This window comes from Aegilops tauschii, chromosome 2, assembly GCF_002575655.3.
Source record: "Aegilops tauschii subsp. strangulata cultivar AL8/78 chromosome 2, Aet v6.0, whole genome shotgun sequence".
In the NCBI taxonomy this organism is placed as follows: domain Eukaryota; kingdom Viridiplantae; phylum Streptophyta; class Magnoliopsida; order Poales; family Poaceae; genus Aegilops; species Aegilops tauschii.
Window position 1 is genome coordinate 606,329,328 of NC_053036.3, and position 16,796 is coordinate 606,346,123.

The 16,796-nt window shown below is 44.2% G+C and overlaps 1 pseudogene; it reads left to right on the forward strand.

Annotated features, from left to right (window-relative positions):
• The first annotated feature begins 2,754 nt into the window (after positions 1 to 2,754).
• Positions 2,755 to 9,741, forward strand: LOC109774996 (pre-mRNA-processing-splicing factor 8A-like; annotated as a pseudogene).
• Positions 9,742 to 16,796: the final 7,055 nt, after the last annotated feature.

Below are 16,796 nucleotides of genomic sequence, written 5' to 3' on the forward strand. Positions count from 1 at the left end.
TAGGTGATCATCTTTAAGCAAATTTGATGATGGATTATGAGTTTTTGGTGGATTTAATTAGTTGATTGTGATCTTGAGGAGATAGTCAAATATGTTCGGTGGATTATGAGATTTTAGGTCTATTATGAGCATGACTGCTATTATATTGGTGGATAAACATTTTTGCAATTAATCTTGGAATAATTTGGATTTGGTTATGCGATTTTGATCTTGAAGCAAATTTGACGATGGATTATGAGTTTTTGATGGATTTAATTAGGTGATCGTGATGTTGAAGAGATAGTTAAAAATGTTCGGTGGATTATAAGATTTTAGGTCTAGTACATGAGAATGGTGATTTTTCTATTGGTGGATAAACAGATCTTTAATTAATGTTGGGAGACTTTGGATTTGGTTAGGCAATTGTGATTTTAAACCAAATTTCACGGTGGATATGATATCTTAGCCTGGTTTTAGTTAGGTCATTGTCATCTTGAGAAGATAATTAGAGATGTTTCATGGGTTATGAGATTTTAGATATAGTATGATCGTTTCTACTATTATATGATTATATGAATAATTAAACATATCTTCAGTTAATCTTGGAACAATTTGGATTTAGTTAGGTGATTGTCATCTTGAAGCAAATTTGATGATGGATTATGAGTTTTTGGTGGATCTACTTAGGTGATTTTGATCTTGAGGAGATAGTCAAAGATGTTCGGTGGATTATAATTTTTTTGGGTCTAGTATGAGCGTGACTACTATAATATTGGTGGATGAACATATTTTCAATTAATCTTGAAATAATTTGGACTTAGTTAGGTGATTGTGATCTTAAAGCAAATTTGCCGATGGATTTAGTTAGGTGATTGTGATCTTGAGGAGAGTCAAATATGTTTGGTGGATTATGAGATTTTTGGTCTAGTATAAGCATGGCTATATTATATTGGTTGATAAACATTATCTTCTGTTAATTTTGGAACAATTTGGATTTAGTTATGTGATTGTCATCTTGAAGCAAATTTGATTATGAGCTTTTGGTGGATCTACTTAGGTGATTGTGATCTTGAGGAGATAGTCAAAGATTTTCGGTGGATTACGAGATCTTAGGTCTAGTATGAGCATCACTACTATTATATCGATGGATAAACATATTTTTACTTAATCTTGGAATAATTTGGATTTAGTTATGTGATTTTGATCTCGAGGCAAATTTGATGATTGATTATGAATTTTCGATGGATTTAATTAGGTGACTGTGTTCTTGAAGAGATAGTTAAAAATGTTTGTTGGATTATGAGATTTTAGGTCTAGAACATGAGAATGGTGATTATTATATTGGTGTATAAACATATCTTCAATTAATCTTGAAACACTTTGAATTTAGTTAGGCGATTGTGATTTTTAAACCAAATTTCACGATGGATTATGATATCTTAGCCTGGATTTAGTCATGTTATTGTCATCTTGAGAAATTAGTTAAAGGTGTTCCACGGATTAGTATGACCATGTCTACTATTGTATGAATAATTAACCATATCTTCAATTAATCTTGGAACAATTTGGATTTAGTTAGGTGATTGTCATCTTGAAGCAAATTTGACGATGGATTATGAGTTTTTGGTGGATCTACTTAGCCTATTTTGATCTTGAGAAGATAGTCAAATATGTTTGGTGGATTATCAAATTTTGGGTATAGTATGAGCATTACTATTATATTGGTGGATAAACATATTTTCAATTAATCTTGAAATAATTTGGATTTAGTTAGGTGATTGTGATCTTGAAGCAAATTTGTCGGGGGATAGTTAGGTGATTGTGGTTTTGAGGAGATAGTCAAATATGTTTGGTGGATTATAATATTTTTGGTCTAGTATAAGCATGGCTATGTTATATTAGTTGATAAACATATCTTCTGTTAATCTTGGAACAATTTGAATTTAGTTAGGTGATTTTTATCTTGAAACAAATTTGACGATGGTTGATGAGCTATTGGTGGATTTAGTTAGGTCACTGTAATTTTGATGAGATAGTCCAAGATGTTTGATGGATTATGAGATTTTAGGGTTAGTATGAGCATGACTATTATTATGTTGGTGGATAAACTTATCATCAATTAATCTTGGAACAACTTGAATATAGTTAGGTGATTATTATCATCTTGAAGCAAATTTGACGATGGTTTATCAGTTTTTAGTGGATTTAGTTAGGTCATTATGGTTTTGAGAAGCAAAGATTTTTGGTGGATTATGAGTATTTGTGGGATTTAGTTCGGTGATTGTGATCTTCAGGAGATACTTAGAAATGTTCGGTGGATTATGAGATTTCAAGTCTAGTATGAGCATGGCTATATTATATTGGTTGATAAACATATCTTCCATTAATCTTGTATCAATTTGGATTTAGTTAGGTGATTGTGATCTTGAAGCAAATTTGCTGGTGGATTTAGTTAGGTGATTGTGATCTTGAGGTGATAATCAAATATGTTTGGTGGATTATGAGATTTTTGGTCTAGCATGAGCATGGCTACTACTATGTTGGTGGATAAACATATCTTTAATTAATCTTGAAAGAACTTCAATTTAGTTAGGTGATTATCATCTTGAAACAAATTTTACGATGGTTTATGTGTTTTTAGTGGATTTGGTTAGGTCACTATGATTTTGATGAGATAGACGGAAGTGGGCAGTGACCATTAACGGACAAGCCCTCTCAAGAAGGTGACGATGCTTGCGCTTAGCAACGCCATTCTGAGCATGTGCACCTAGATAAGAGAACTGGATGCAAGAGTACCCTGCTCAGCAAGGATTCCACGCAACAGCTTGGGAGATATACTCTCTACCATAGTCATCGCAAAACGCTTATATATAAGACCTCACTACGGGAAGAAATAAAGTATATCCAGGTGTGTCGAGAGAAGTCACTAGTGGTGACCTCCTTTCGAGGCAAAGGGAGATGGACCCCCGTCATCAGAGTGAACAAGGTCGAAAGGACGCTGAGACACTGTCTCGCTATGAGTATAAGGTAATTGGACATGTTTACATAGCAGACAACCTTGACGATTTAGATACATCGTCGGAGATGGATCCAAGAAGACCACGTCAAACTAAGGATGAGAGATCACAAGTGACCCAAGGCGATGATGCCACTGCTGAAAATAATTGGTAGACAAGGCAAGAGAGGCAGAGACTAGCGACGGTGGCAGTAGAGGGACTTGATCCAGCATCCCACGTGCTTGTGCACTCTTCGTACCCTACCGATTCGGATTGGTGTTCTTCTCCTGTTTGCAGGTTGTGGGTCACGCACTTGATTAAGCACCCCAAGTTCTACTACTGTGCGCCCTTGACCCCGGCTTAGGTAGCGCCTTGTCCTCGGCTCGTCCTGTGAATAATCCAGGTACGCGTCGACTGTCTGAGCTCCTGCTCACCATTGGTGGTGCTCGAGCATGCGGTTATGATGTCGCACAACAAGGGAACACGGGATGTGGGATTCAGACAGCACCCATAGCAACCAGCAGCAAGGCAAAGGATGCCCATTCAGACTGGCAGGGAACGAAGGTGGACACAAAGGTGCATGTTGACTTCATAGGAGTCTCAATAGTGCGCTCATCAGTAAGAGCAGCACGACCAAGAAGATCTCAAGGAAGTAGCAAATAGGACCAAGATCATACATAAGAAATTCACTATGACGAGCCTTCATAAAGGCAATGTACTTAGAGTCATCGCCAGTGAGGATCGCCATGTAGAAGTGTTCGACCACAAGTTGAATGGTGGATCGAAAGTGCAGGAAATAAAGAAGCCATTAGAGGTAGAAGAAACCTTAGTTTTAAGGAAGTAGCGAAGAGGACCAAGATCATACATAAGAGTGGTCGCCAGTGATGATCGACATGTAGAAGTGTTCGACCACAAGTTGAATGGTGGACCGAAAATGCAGGATAATGAGCACTCGCCAAAAACCAGCCGCAATCACCATTGAGGCGACACGCTCATATCAAACACGAGGGGTTTGCTTAGGGCCATATAGAGAGTGATGAAGACGACAAACCATGCCATCAGGAAGAGAACCCAGGTGGTGGCTACATGTAGGCATTCTTGACATCAAGAGAGACAAACCAACGGCGAATAGAAGCCACATTGAGAAGTGTGCGAAGAGTGGTCATGTGGGCTATATAGGAGCAAATGTCTCATAGTAGTCATGACCATGTTCTCACCACTAGACAAGCTTTGAAACGCTCAAGAGAATCACCAGTCTTAACCTTGTAGACCCACTTACAAGTTATGAGACGAGCACGAGGAGGAGGCAAATGAAATTGTTCATCTTATGAGCATGCCTACTATTATGCTGGTGGATAAAAATATCTTTAATTAATGTTGAAATAACTTCAATTTAGTTAGGTGATTATCATCTTGAAACAAATTTGACGATGGTTTATGAGTTTTTAGTGGATTTAGTTAGGTCACTGTGATTTTGAGGAGATTGTCAAAGATGTTCGGTGGATTATGAGATTTTAGGGTAAGTATGAGCATGACTTCTATTATGTTGGTGTATAAACACATCTTCAATTAATCTTGGAACAACTTGGATTTAGTTAGGTGATTATCATCTTGAAGCAAATTTGACGATGGTGTATGATTTTTTAGTGAATTTAGTTAGGTCATTGTGTTTTTGAGAAGATAGTCAAAGATGTTCGATGGATTATGAGTGTTTGGTGGATTTAGTTTGTAGATTGTGATCTTGAGGAGATAGTTAAAGATTTTCGACGGATTATGAGATTTTAAGTCTAGTATGAGCATGACCTAATTTATATTGGTGGATATACATATCTTTCGTTAATCTTGAAATAATTTGGATACAGTTAGGTGATTGTCATCTTGAAGCAAATTTGAGGATGGATTATGAGTTTTTGGTGGATCTCGTTAAGTGATTGTGATTTTGAGGAGATAGTCAAAGATGTTCGGTGGATTATGAGATTTTAGGTCTAGTATGAGCATGAGTACTATTATATTGGTCGATAAACATATTTTTAGTTAATGTTGAAATAATTTGGATTTAGTAAATTGATTTTGATCTTGAAGCAAATTTGATGATGGATTTAATTAGGTGATTCTGATCTTGAGGAAATAGTCAAAAATGTTTGGTGGATTATGAGATTTGATCATTTTATGGGTGGATAAACATATTTTTAATTATTTTTTGAGCAATTTTGATTTAGTTAGGTGGTTATGATCTTGAACCCAATTTCACAATGTATTATGAGATTTTTGCTGGATTTAGTTAGGTAATTGTGGTCTTGAGAAGATAGTCAAAAATGTTTGGTGGATTATGACATTTTAGGTTACACCTAGTTTCAATGGATATGCTGGTGACCTTCGGCATCGACGTCGCCTCTGGCTTATGCTAGCGTCCCGGCAGCGAGATAATGAGCACTTCAAAGCCCTGGCAAATCACCGTCGTTGCGGAAGGGCATACTTCGGAACCACTGAATCTCACGTTGTTTAGGCCTACACCTCCTGAACAGAATCCGTAGCGATCATAGAGTGAAGAGCCTACTTTTAAGTTCTACACGGCTGGTTTCGAATGCGCAGAGGGCTTGGAGTATCACAACAGATTCTTGTACATTCTTACTATAGATACGATTAACATGAGAGATAAAACAACTCTGAATCTGAAGAGCAATGGAAGTCGAATCAGCAACTAGCTGCGGCATGTAGCTTGTTCAGCACCATCAGACAATCTGAAGCCTGAATCATCACTCGCTAGTAGCCTTCTGGCAGAGCAAAGTGAAGAGTCAGAGGGCATCAAGCAAAACAAGGCCCGTAGTATATATTGCAGCATCCTAGTGAGGCATGATGCTGCTGGAAGGCAAATATCCACTGCAAGGTTCCGTATTGAGAACACGATACAATGTTATGTGAATTCCAAGGCTGATTGGTGGACAAATGTCGTGAGCGTATCCGGCGTGATGCTACAGTTGACAAGACTGTCTGCCGCCAAAATCTTTCTTGGATAACTCATTTGTGGCTGAAGGCAGAACATGAGTGGCAACACAATTACTTGAAAGATGGGCCGTGTGTGACACCTGAAGAAGCAGTTGCTATTTATCCAACTATTTCCCATGCACATCTATGGCACAAGGTCCATGAAAGTGTTGCTATGGATCTTTGCCAAGTTCTGGGTCAGGAGTTGGATGCGCTGGAGATTGAGATAGTACAGAAGGGGACAATACATCCAAGGAAGAGTTGCAAGATGAACAGTTCATGTGCAGATGTCCTTTTTGCTGCACATAGGTGGCAGATGTCCAAACCAAGCTTAGTTTCTGAGTTAAAGGATGTCTTCGATCAGAAAGCCAGTAACAAGCACTGGATTGATGTGCAACCAAGATGGGGAGACTATGATTCGCATGACATAGAACATTACGCAAGAGCAAAATTTATGGACTACACGACAGATAATTTGTCCATCTACCGTACTCCGACTGGTATGATTTTGAGTGTCCATTGACTGTCAATTTCTTGCCTTGTCTGAGTCTTCAGTGCTTAATGTTGATTAATATTTCTTGCATGGGTGATGATTGGACTTGATCTAGCTTATAATTTGCACTCTGCTTTTGGTAATTGGTTCCCTGGGTCAAAGCCCCTCCTTCAGCAAGCAATGAACAAGATCATGAAGGTAATAACCATGCTAACTGTAACAAATCTAGATATCTCTGTTGTAATAAAAAAATGTCTTATTTAATGTAGTAAATGACATGCTTGTTTATTTTCTCTTTTGACAGTCAAATCCTGCTCTGTATGTGCTGAGGGAGAGAATAGGAAAGGGTCTTCAGTTGTATTCATCTGAACCCACTGCCCACCGAGCCATATGTGTCTTCATAGAACTAGGGTACTGAGAGATATTCAGCAATCAAATCATATGGTTTGTGGATGACACAAATGTCTATCGAGTTACCATTCACAAAATCGAGGGTAACCTGACGGCCAAACCAATCAATGGTGCTATCTTTATTTTCAGTGCAAGAACTGGTCAACCAACTATTTCTGAAGGTTTGTTCCCTTTGTTTTGCTTTTAGCTCTAGTTTTCTCGCAATTATGGCATAACTACGCAGCATCACAACTTGGACAACTTGAATGAAAATGGATTATAATCTGCAGGTCATCCACACAAGTGTATGGGCAGGACAAAAGCGTCTAGGGCAGCTGGCCAAGTGGAGAACAGCCGAGGAGGTTGCTGCACTAGTTCGATCTTTTCCCGTTGAGAGCAACCAAAGCAAATTATTGTGACAAGGAAGGGTATGAGCAAGCAACATTTGCATCGAAGACAGATTTGCGTGTCAGGGCCATCTCTGCTATGAACCCTTATCTTCGTGTCAACCGCATTTATGTTAACTCGGATGATAAAAAGGTCAGAGGCACAATTTATTTTCTTCGATTTACCCATAAAGTCGCCAAATGGCTACAGGAGACTGGTTATACTTACATCATGACAAAGAATATATTGAAGAAGTTGATATGCATAGCAGATCTACGGACACAGGTTGCAGGTTTCCTGTATGGGCTGAGTCCACAGGATAATCCCCAAGTCAGGGAGATGAGATGCATATCCATTCCGCCACAACATGGAAGTCACCAATGGTGACTTTGCCAGCGAATATCCCAGGGCATGAGTTCCTTGCTGACTTGGAGCCGTTGGGACCTAGTCGAATGGAGCTCCTCAGCTATCACCTCAAGTTTGTCTCCTACCATTTGTATCTTCAAATGTAACCTTGTGATTCTTATCCAAAATCAAAATTACGTACTCCCTCCAATCCATATTAATTGTCGCTGATTTAGTCCAAATGTCCAAGGAGTAGCTGAATTGGAGTGCACAATTCTATAATTCCTGATCAAGCAGATTTATCTCTTTCCATGAGTGGCTAATTGTCTCTCCTTGGACATTTGAATTCTGAATGTGAATATTAAAATCATGTTATACAAAATTTAATCTTTCCAACTCACACTGCACTGTACATACAAATTTATTATTGTTGGTTCTTTTGTTTCTTGCACATTTTACAAGTGACTTTTTTTTCCTGGGATAGTTTCAGTGCCGAATTATTCGTTCTGTTGTTTTTGGCACATTCTGGTAGTATAGTCCATTTTTGCCTGTGAACCAGTGTCTCCACTGAACTGTATTCTGTAGTTTCTTTCTTCACATTCTGTTGTTTCTTTCTTGCACATAGAGTCTCATATACTGAACTGTTTGTTCTGTTGTTCCTTGCAGGATTTGGCATGACATGCTAAAATTTTGGAGAAGAACAAGGCGTGGCATGGTGAAAAGGGCATCATTTTGACCTGCCCGTGAACATCTTGGGTCAGTGGTTATGCTTGCGAGAAGAAAAAACCTATCAGGGTCAGTGGTCATCACTTGTCAAACTGAATCGTTATCGTCAAGTGGATGTTTTTCTTGGTGTTATCATCCTTTTACTCGTTGATGCTTTGTGATTTGAGCTTCTTTATTGAAGCTTAATGTGTTATGTCCGTCTGGTTGCTCTTCTTCTTAAAATTGGAGCACTTGCAGATTTCTGTTGCTAGGTTAAGTTTACTTTGTCGGTCAGTGTTTGGTTATATATGTTTCAGTCAGTCAGTTTTATGCCTGAGAGCAAATCAGTTGTTCTGGACCTGATCAAACCTCAGCTATTGCTTGAGCCAGTTCTGGGATGGTGACCCCTTGAAGAGTCTGGTCAAAGCAAGCCAGTACTGCAGCATCAACATTACTACTGTAACCATCTTGGCACTGACGATGGCTTTGCTGTTCCGAGCCTCGTTGCGTACGTGAGTCCCATGGAAACCGACACCTGACAGCAATAGCAGTGGATGTTTCTTCTTCTTTGAGACTAAAGTTGTTTTGATAGTAACTTGGATTATGAGCGCCTCAAAGCATTGGTTTGTCGATATATTACTGTAAGGCATGCAAATGAACCAGATTAAGTAAGGGAAAGGAAGGCAACTTACCTCAAAATTATGCTGAAAAATCTGTGTTGGTCCCAAGCAAAACGTTGTACAAAAATGCAGTAGCAGTTGCAGGCATGTCAAACAAGTGATTTGATTTGATTTGTAGCAAAAGACTGAAAGGAATTGTTCCTTGAGAACTTGGAATAGGTGATGGTAACTAAGAATTATACCAATAATTGTTACTGTCCTGGGATGATAAGCAGTCACACTGTCGCCTCAGCTATTGTTTCTGTTTCCGTGGAGCATCGATCATATAATTATGCAGCAGAGAATGTCTCCCACGCTTCCCCCATCAACACAAAGAAGCTCAGTTCAGGCAGTCCAACAAGAAAAACAGAAAAGGAGTCCATCCAAGGTCTTGTCTGATCAATTCGAACACCTCAAGGTCGTTGGCTGCAATGGAGGCCGTTAGAGATTCTGACGTTGCGTTCCTTCCAACAATTTTTCTTCTGATTATTTTGATGTTGTATGCTTCACATCGGTTTCTGTTGCTCGGATCCGATCCATGTCACACCGAAGGCATAAGTGAGATAGCAGGAGAGGAGAGTGGGACTTGGACCAGAGAAAGGAGATTGGAATTCAGATTTCACGCATCGCATACCTCACGTTTACACCCTCTGTATTGCTGTGGTGATCAGGTGTGACATGGACCTGCTGCCCGAAGAGATCGCTAGTGGCGAACGTGCTCTGCACTCTGCTGAGCCGACACGGTGATATGTAAAACTATATGTGCTGACGTTAATAAGTTAACGAAACGTGTTTTCTGATCTGAGTGATGACTGGCAGAGTGAGCGAGACATGATACTTTTGCATGAGCAAACGCCGACATGAAGCAGACGGGTACGGTGGAAACCATGGCCTCCGGCATCTGGTTTTCCCTGCCCGTCCGCGTCTCCTCAAGAGCATGTGACCAAAAATCGTATGGTTAACCTACGTGAGTCCGACTAAACCGCGTTGTAGAAAGGAGAATTGTTAGTCTAATCACTTGCCGATCCCAAGACGACGAGGAGAACATTTCGGGACGCTGCGTGCCTGGAGTGGACTGAATGAGCTCTAGGTTGGTAGATTTGCATAATGAGAGTGTGTTTATCATCCAGTGTCTGTGTGCTACCACCAACCATATTAGAGAAAGTGCACTCCAGGCTCCCCGCAAGTGGATAACACACTGACTTCAGCACAGTGAGAGGCTGACAGCAGTGATGGAGACTTTCTTTGCCCTTCTTCTTTAATATATGATATGCACACTCGTGCATATTCGAGAAAAAGAGAGGCTGACAGCAGCACACAACTTGCGACACAAGTGGCCGGCACGCCGCATTTCCCAGCCTCGTCGTGCGTCCGACAGCAACCTGAGGCGCCAAGCAAGGTGGCGCCCGCTACAAGTGGGGCGGCGGCGCAGAGGAAGGCAAGACATGGTCCATGAGTTTTTGTACGACCTTCTTCCTTATTGCGACAACTGTGCACACAAGGCACAACCTTGTTGAGACCACATCTTGTTGTCCTCTCTTCCCCTTGAATGACCAACACTGCCTCCATGTCGAAGCCATCCACTTTTTCCTCCTCCTCTGACAATGGGTCGGCGAAAATCTCTTCCACAAGCCTCCTCATTGGTGCAATGCAACATAGAATTAAATAGGGGTAATCTTGAAATGCGAATTTGCTAAATTTGAAAAGGGCATGCGAGAGGTGGTGTTGGCCATGGTGGATGGAGGGGCGTGGGGAAGGTGGTGTCATTACAGAATTGTTGGCCTCACCGATGCTCCATGCCGCAACATCGTACCTTGTCCTGTATCGGCTCGGGTGGCGGGGATGCCCAACATAGGGGAGATGTGGAGGAGGCCAGGAGCTCGTGCATGACCGACAACGGCTACCTGCTCATGGGCTGCGTACATGGAGCCAGCCAGGAGGTTGTGTGGTGCCCGTCGATGATCACGAGCTTGGCTTGGTGGTGTGAGGAGGCGACAACTGTGGCGAGAGCTCAGAACGCTGCTCTGACACCAGCGAGTAAGGCGGAGTGTGGGGACGCTGTCGGGGAGGGAAGTGTTGGTCACGGTAGCTAAGATCGTGAGTGTTGAGAGCTTTGCTACATCTACGGGAGAATTACTACAGAAAGGAGGTTACAGGCTGACATTGGCCTAATTAAAAAATCAGGAAGTGGGGTCACTTAAAATCACGAGGAGAAGAATCTACGGTGGAGAGAAGGACAAATCCGTCCGTAGAACCAGCCTGTAGTAGACAGAAAGACATTGGTGCCATTCAGATCATGATTTGTGGACCCGAAATTTATTCTGCGTACTTCATTTTTGTTGTACAAAGAAAGCTCCATCGGGCTTGTACCTTAGGGTGTAGGGAAGGCCCCGAGCCTGCAACCTCCTGGCTGCCAGCAAATCACGCCGATGGAACAGTGCGACATCGCCATTCCAAATCCAAAGGTCTGCCGATTACTTCAGCATAGGGGCGCACATCGGCACACGGCTTGTGCAATCACAAGATCTAGAGACGATCCATTCGAAGGAAGGAAGCGATAGCATGACGTTGCTTGCGACTGAGTGAGGAAAACTGGAAATCACTGGTGGGTAGCAGAGTGCTCCCAAAGTCACTCGATGAGCGAGGGAGGAAGTTCTCGTGGGTGGCGGAGCGAACGGAAAATTAATCGATACGAAGTAATGTGCCACATGAACCTCAGGTGTCTTTGTTCTTTTCCCTCAATAGTCGCCGTCGATAGATCCCATCTTCGGTGAACCACGAATCGCTGCTACGGGAAAAGTTGGAGATACTACACAAGTAATCTAGTTAATTATTGCACTCCCGGGCATATGCTGCCACCGGATTACCGATGTCTCTCAATCCTATTACGCATATCACAATATGCATGGATCAGGCTGATACGTGTGCTTTTGATCCATTTATCTTTACTCTGAATTTCGGTTCGTTTGTTGTATACTAACTACTACCGCTGGTGTTCCCCTACTATATAGCCCCTCGATCTCTATTGACGTACAAGCATTGTACTAAGCCCGGCTAAGGTTGTGCAAGTTATCTCTGTTAATTTTATCAAAAAAGGCTTTCGCCCCGCTTTATATATAAAGCATCGACCAGAAATACAAATCCGAGTACAACACGCACCCCCCACACACCACACACACCCAAGGCAAGATACAAGGGTGCCGATGCACCGCAACACTACCCAATCGACCATCAAGCACACTCAAACACTTGGGGCCGACGAGGACCTTCCGAGACCTAGCCACCGAGAAGAAGTGAAGCGGGACAATGACGAAGCATGGACTCCAAGGCGGTGCCTTCAAGAAGGGCACGACACCGAAAGCCGCCACCGCCCGATCACGGAGATCAAGTTTTCACCCGGAGCAACATGGAGAGAAGAGAGCACCACGACGGAGCCTTCATGAAGGAAACGACGCCCGCGGCGCCGCCACCGTCGGCCGGAGAAGACCGGGCAAGTGATGTACTCTGGTATTAACCCTCTACCAGACCACCATGCTTCGCCAAACATCACCAACCATGCCACCCACGTGGCCATGACTGCCCGACCGCACCCAAGACGCGCGCTCCGCCCATGAACATCGCGCCTCCCGCCGCCAGGGCCGCCGCCCAGCATCCAAGCAACTCCGGGAACACCCAAAGGCCTTGGCTTTGGCCTGACTGGCAGCCCCCGCCTATGAAGATGCCAGCAACCGCCCTGCCTCGAACATCGCCAGAGCCCCAACAAAGAGCACACAGCCGAGGAAAGGGGGAGGAGGAGCGGACGCATCCGGACCGGTGCACCCCCGCACCGGTGACGGGTGGCCATCGGGGCCTCCCATCCCTCCTGAGACCTCCCCACCGGACACACCCCCGTGTCGCCTCACCATGGCGCCCGCCGCAGCTCGACACGAGGCCACCAACGGCAGCCCGCCCAACCATCGACCAAAAGCGCGAAGCCAGCCCGCACCCGCAGCCAAGAGCACTCACCGGAAGAGCCATCCCGCGCCGCTCGCCGCCGTCCAGGGGCCGGAACAGGGGAGCCCCGACTGGAGGACGGCCAGCGCGCATCACCAGCACGCGTGCCCGCCGCAAGCCCGACCACCGCGCTGCACGCAGCAGCGGAAGCACGCGCGCCCGTCGGCGAGGCGCCGCGCGCCGCCCGCGCCCGCCGTACCGCCAGATCTGGCCGAGCCCAGACCTGGCCGCCACCGCAGCCACGAGCGCGAGCCGCCCCGTGCAGCCCACCGCGCCGCCACCAAGCCCTCGCTACCCTGCCGCCAGGCCCCGCCGCCACGCCTCCGCGCCCCGCACCAGCGCGAAGCACCGCCGTCCGCCGCCGCCCCGCGCCAACAGCCTCCGAGCGGGATGAAGAAGAGCCCCGCCGCCACCGGCGCCGGAGGGGTTTGCCCGGCAGCGTGGTCCAACGTTTAACTCTCGAAAGCTAGTTTTTCTCTAAGAACATCTTACATCTCCAACGTTTAACTCTCGAAAGCTAGTTGCTGAGAGCCTCCCTAAAAAATTTGGATATTGAAAACTGCGAATTAAATTATCCCTTCAGTTTAATTTCCTTTAATTTTTCCTTGCTACTTCTCACGTCATTTTTACATACATAACCCCATTTCAACTACATCCGCACCATATATCAATTTTACAATTTTAATGTGACCGCCATTTCAAAGCCATCATCTTCTTCTTCCTCCTTCTCTGACAACGAGTTGGCAAAAGGCTCTTCCAGAAGCCTCCTCATTTGTGCAATGCAATATAAATTTAATGGGGGTTATCTTCGAATAAGAATTGGTTAAATTTTGAAAAGACAAACACTTTATGGCCATGCCGTCGAATGCCTTGCGTACGGTGCGGCGGATATTGTGGAGTGCCAGCGGGACATGGTGTTGACATGGTGGACGAAGGGGCATGTGGAAGGTGGCGTCAACACACGATTATTGTTGGCCTCGCTGACTCTTCACGCCGCTGCACTGTAGCTCCTAGCTCGGCTCGGGTGGCGGGGAAACCCGACGCAGGAGACGTGGAGGAGAACAGCAGCTCACGCATGACTGATGATGGCTACCTGCTCGTGGGATGCGTACATGGAGCCGGCTGAGATCGCCTGGTGCCCGCCCACGAGCTTGGCTCGGTAGTGTGAGGAGACGGCGGTCGTGGCAACAACTCAAGGGACTGCTCCGACACGAGCAAGTAGAGCGAAGGGTGCGGACATGGTCCGCGGAGGAAGCGTGTGTCACGGGAGCCATACCGTGAGCGGTGATGGCGCCGACAAGATTTGTGTGCTGATGATTGAGGACGAAAATTTTCTCCCACCACAAATTTCAGTATCGGGAGGGAGAAAAACATCCCAACTAGTCGGGAGGAGGAACTGTCTCAGGAGCTACCATTTATTTGGAAGTTAATGGAGCACTAGTTAAGTACCCGTGTGTTGTAACGGGGGTAACTTTGTTCTACTAGTTTAACATCAGTTGTGTCTAACATATACCTATAGGGCACAACAAGCGACATGGTTTATTAAGTCGCTCATATAGATGAATTTAAGAATTGTCCAAAATGTATAATATATTTTATCTTGCTGCGACAGATAAGGTGTTTCTATTGCTTTATCGCACGCTTGCAGCCACTATTTACCCTTCTAGCTCCCTTTGAATTACCACACTATCTGCAATGTCAAAGCGATTAACTAGGTCAGCTCTATTGACTTTAGAAGATTTTGTTTCAGATAGAAAGATTACCTGTTGATCGCATTAAATTGTCAAGGTAAACCATTTTCTGGCTATCAAGACCCTAACCTTTACCTCGACAGTTCCAGGCTATCAATTTCATTGCCCTATGTTGCTTAGCAGATTTGTATCAGCACTTGTCGTCCCCAACAGTTAATTTAATCAGGAAATTAGCAGGAAGCCTTTCCACTTATAGAATGCTTTTTTCAACTTTAAGCAAAAGATAGAAGTCGATTTGAAGGGAAAATTAGGATAGAAGGAATTCAAGAATTTGTGTGGGACAGATAGAGTGGAGATGGGGAATCAGGTTCAAGCAACAAAGAGATTAGGGCGACCAAGGAGTGTGTGTGAGTCGTTCGTGTGAAGAGGATAGGGGGAGGAAACTATAACTAGAGAGAGGGGGCGGGAGGGATTAGGGGAAGGGGAAAACTAGCAAAAGGAGTAGATCGGGAAGGGAATCAGCTAGTGGAGTGCTTAGAGCATCTCTAGCCGACCCTGTATATCTCGTGAACCCGTATAATTCCGGCGAGTATATAGGCTCGGCCCAATTTTCTGGCCAGAACAGAGCCCGTATACTCGTCCGGTCCGTAATTTTTTTTACCGTGACCTGCAAACCGCCCCCCTCCCTCCCCGAAGCCATAATTTTTTTAATCTTTGTCGAACTGTAAACGCCTTATGCGGGTCAGCATTATACGGGGTCTGCTAGAGATGCTTTTACAACGATTCAGCTGACCAGAAGGGATTAGGAATTTACTCAGCGAGCTTGTTGCTGGGAAGAACAGATATGTTCAAGGACGAGGAGAAAGGTTGATAAAGCTAGGAGATTAGTGCATGATCGATTTTGAACTGGATGCAGAAGATCAGTGGGAGGGAGGTGTCGGCATCAACGCCAGTCGCCGGACAATCGCCGGAAATTCGCCACGGAGGCAGTCGTTCTTTCTCGAAAGGTCAGGTCTGCTGCTGACTTCTGTACACCGGTGTACAACACAAATAGAGAGATCCCGAAGTTCAGCACTGGAGTTGAAAACTGCAGAAAAAAGATACAAGCCAATACTGATGCAAAGGCACGTTAATTCCGTGAAACACTGTCACATAGTAGCTCCCGTGGCTCCACTAGCCGTCGACGGCTGGATCAACTGCAGCCTGCTGGTCAGCGGCCCAGGCCCATATGCGGAGGCTGGAGATGAACCTCTCAAGATGACGGAGCACCTGACGGCACTGCGGTGGACCGCTACTCGCTGCTACGTGTAGAACTGAAGCCTCTACGTTGCTCATTTGGTTAACCACTGCGCTACCAAATATATGCTGCCACTAGATTACCGATATCTCCCAATCCCAATACATTATGTATACCACAATATGCATATGACACTGGTCCATTGCTTTATACTCTGAATTTTAGCTCATTTGTTTACTAAAGCTCGTGTGCTCTACTTTATAGCCCCTCAAACTCGATTTGATGTACAAATATTGTACTATGGCTAAGGTTGCGCCATTTATCTCTATCAATTGCCACGATTTGATTGTACCAATTGGTAGGTACGTAGCACATGGCATGCATGCTAGTACTATGGTAAGTTGTTCTAAAGCCACAAGGCTTGCAGTACGCACACATATGTGTGTGCGTGATCTAAAGTAAACGCCGTGGAGAGAGGATCCTGAATTAAAAATTAGGCAAAAAAATTGATGACATAACTGCAAAAAATGCGTAATTGCTGATAGGGGGTCATTTGTACAGGATGCATCTATTAATTTCTCACATGCAAATAAGGAAGCCATTGTGCACATTACAAAACAGTAAAACTGAACCACCTATGAGACATCGCAACGTTTTAGCATCGTCGGCCGCCGGATCAACCATAGTAACCGAGAAATCGCTTTGTGTCCCACCTAGCATCGCTTGTTGTTTTCATCTCGTCATGATCCATTCGCCACACATAGTCAGGGCCGTTGCTCCATAAGAGCAAGTATAATAAGATGATGTATGCATGCTATAAGAATTTAAGTAACAAGGTGATGTAATAATAGGAATATATTTTTGTTGAGTTGGAGGAGAAAGAAGAGAAACGGATTGTAGATTAACAGCCAACTACATCACATGCTTCTAGATACT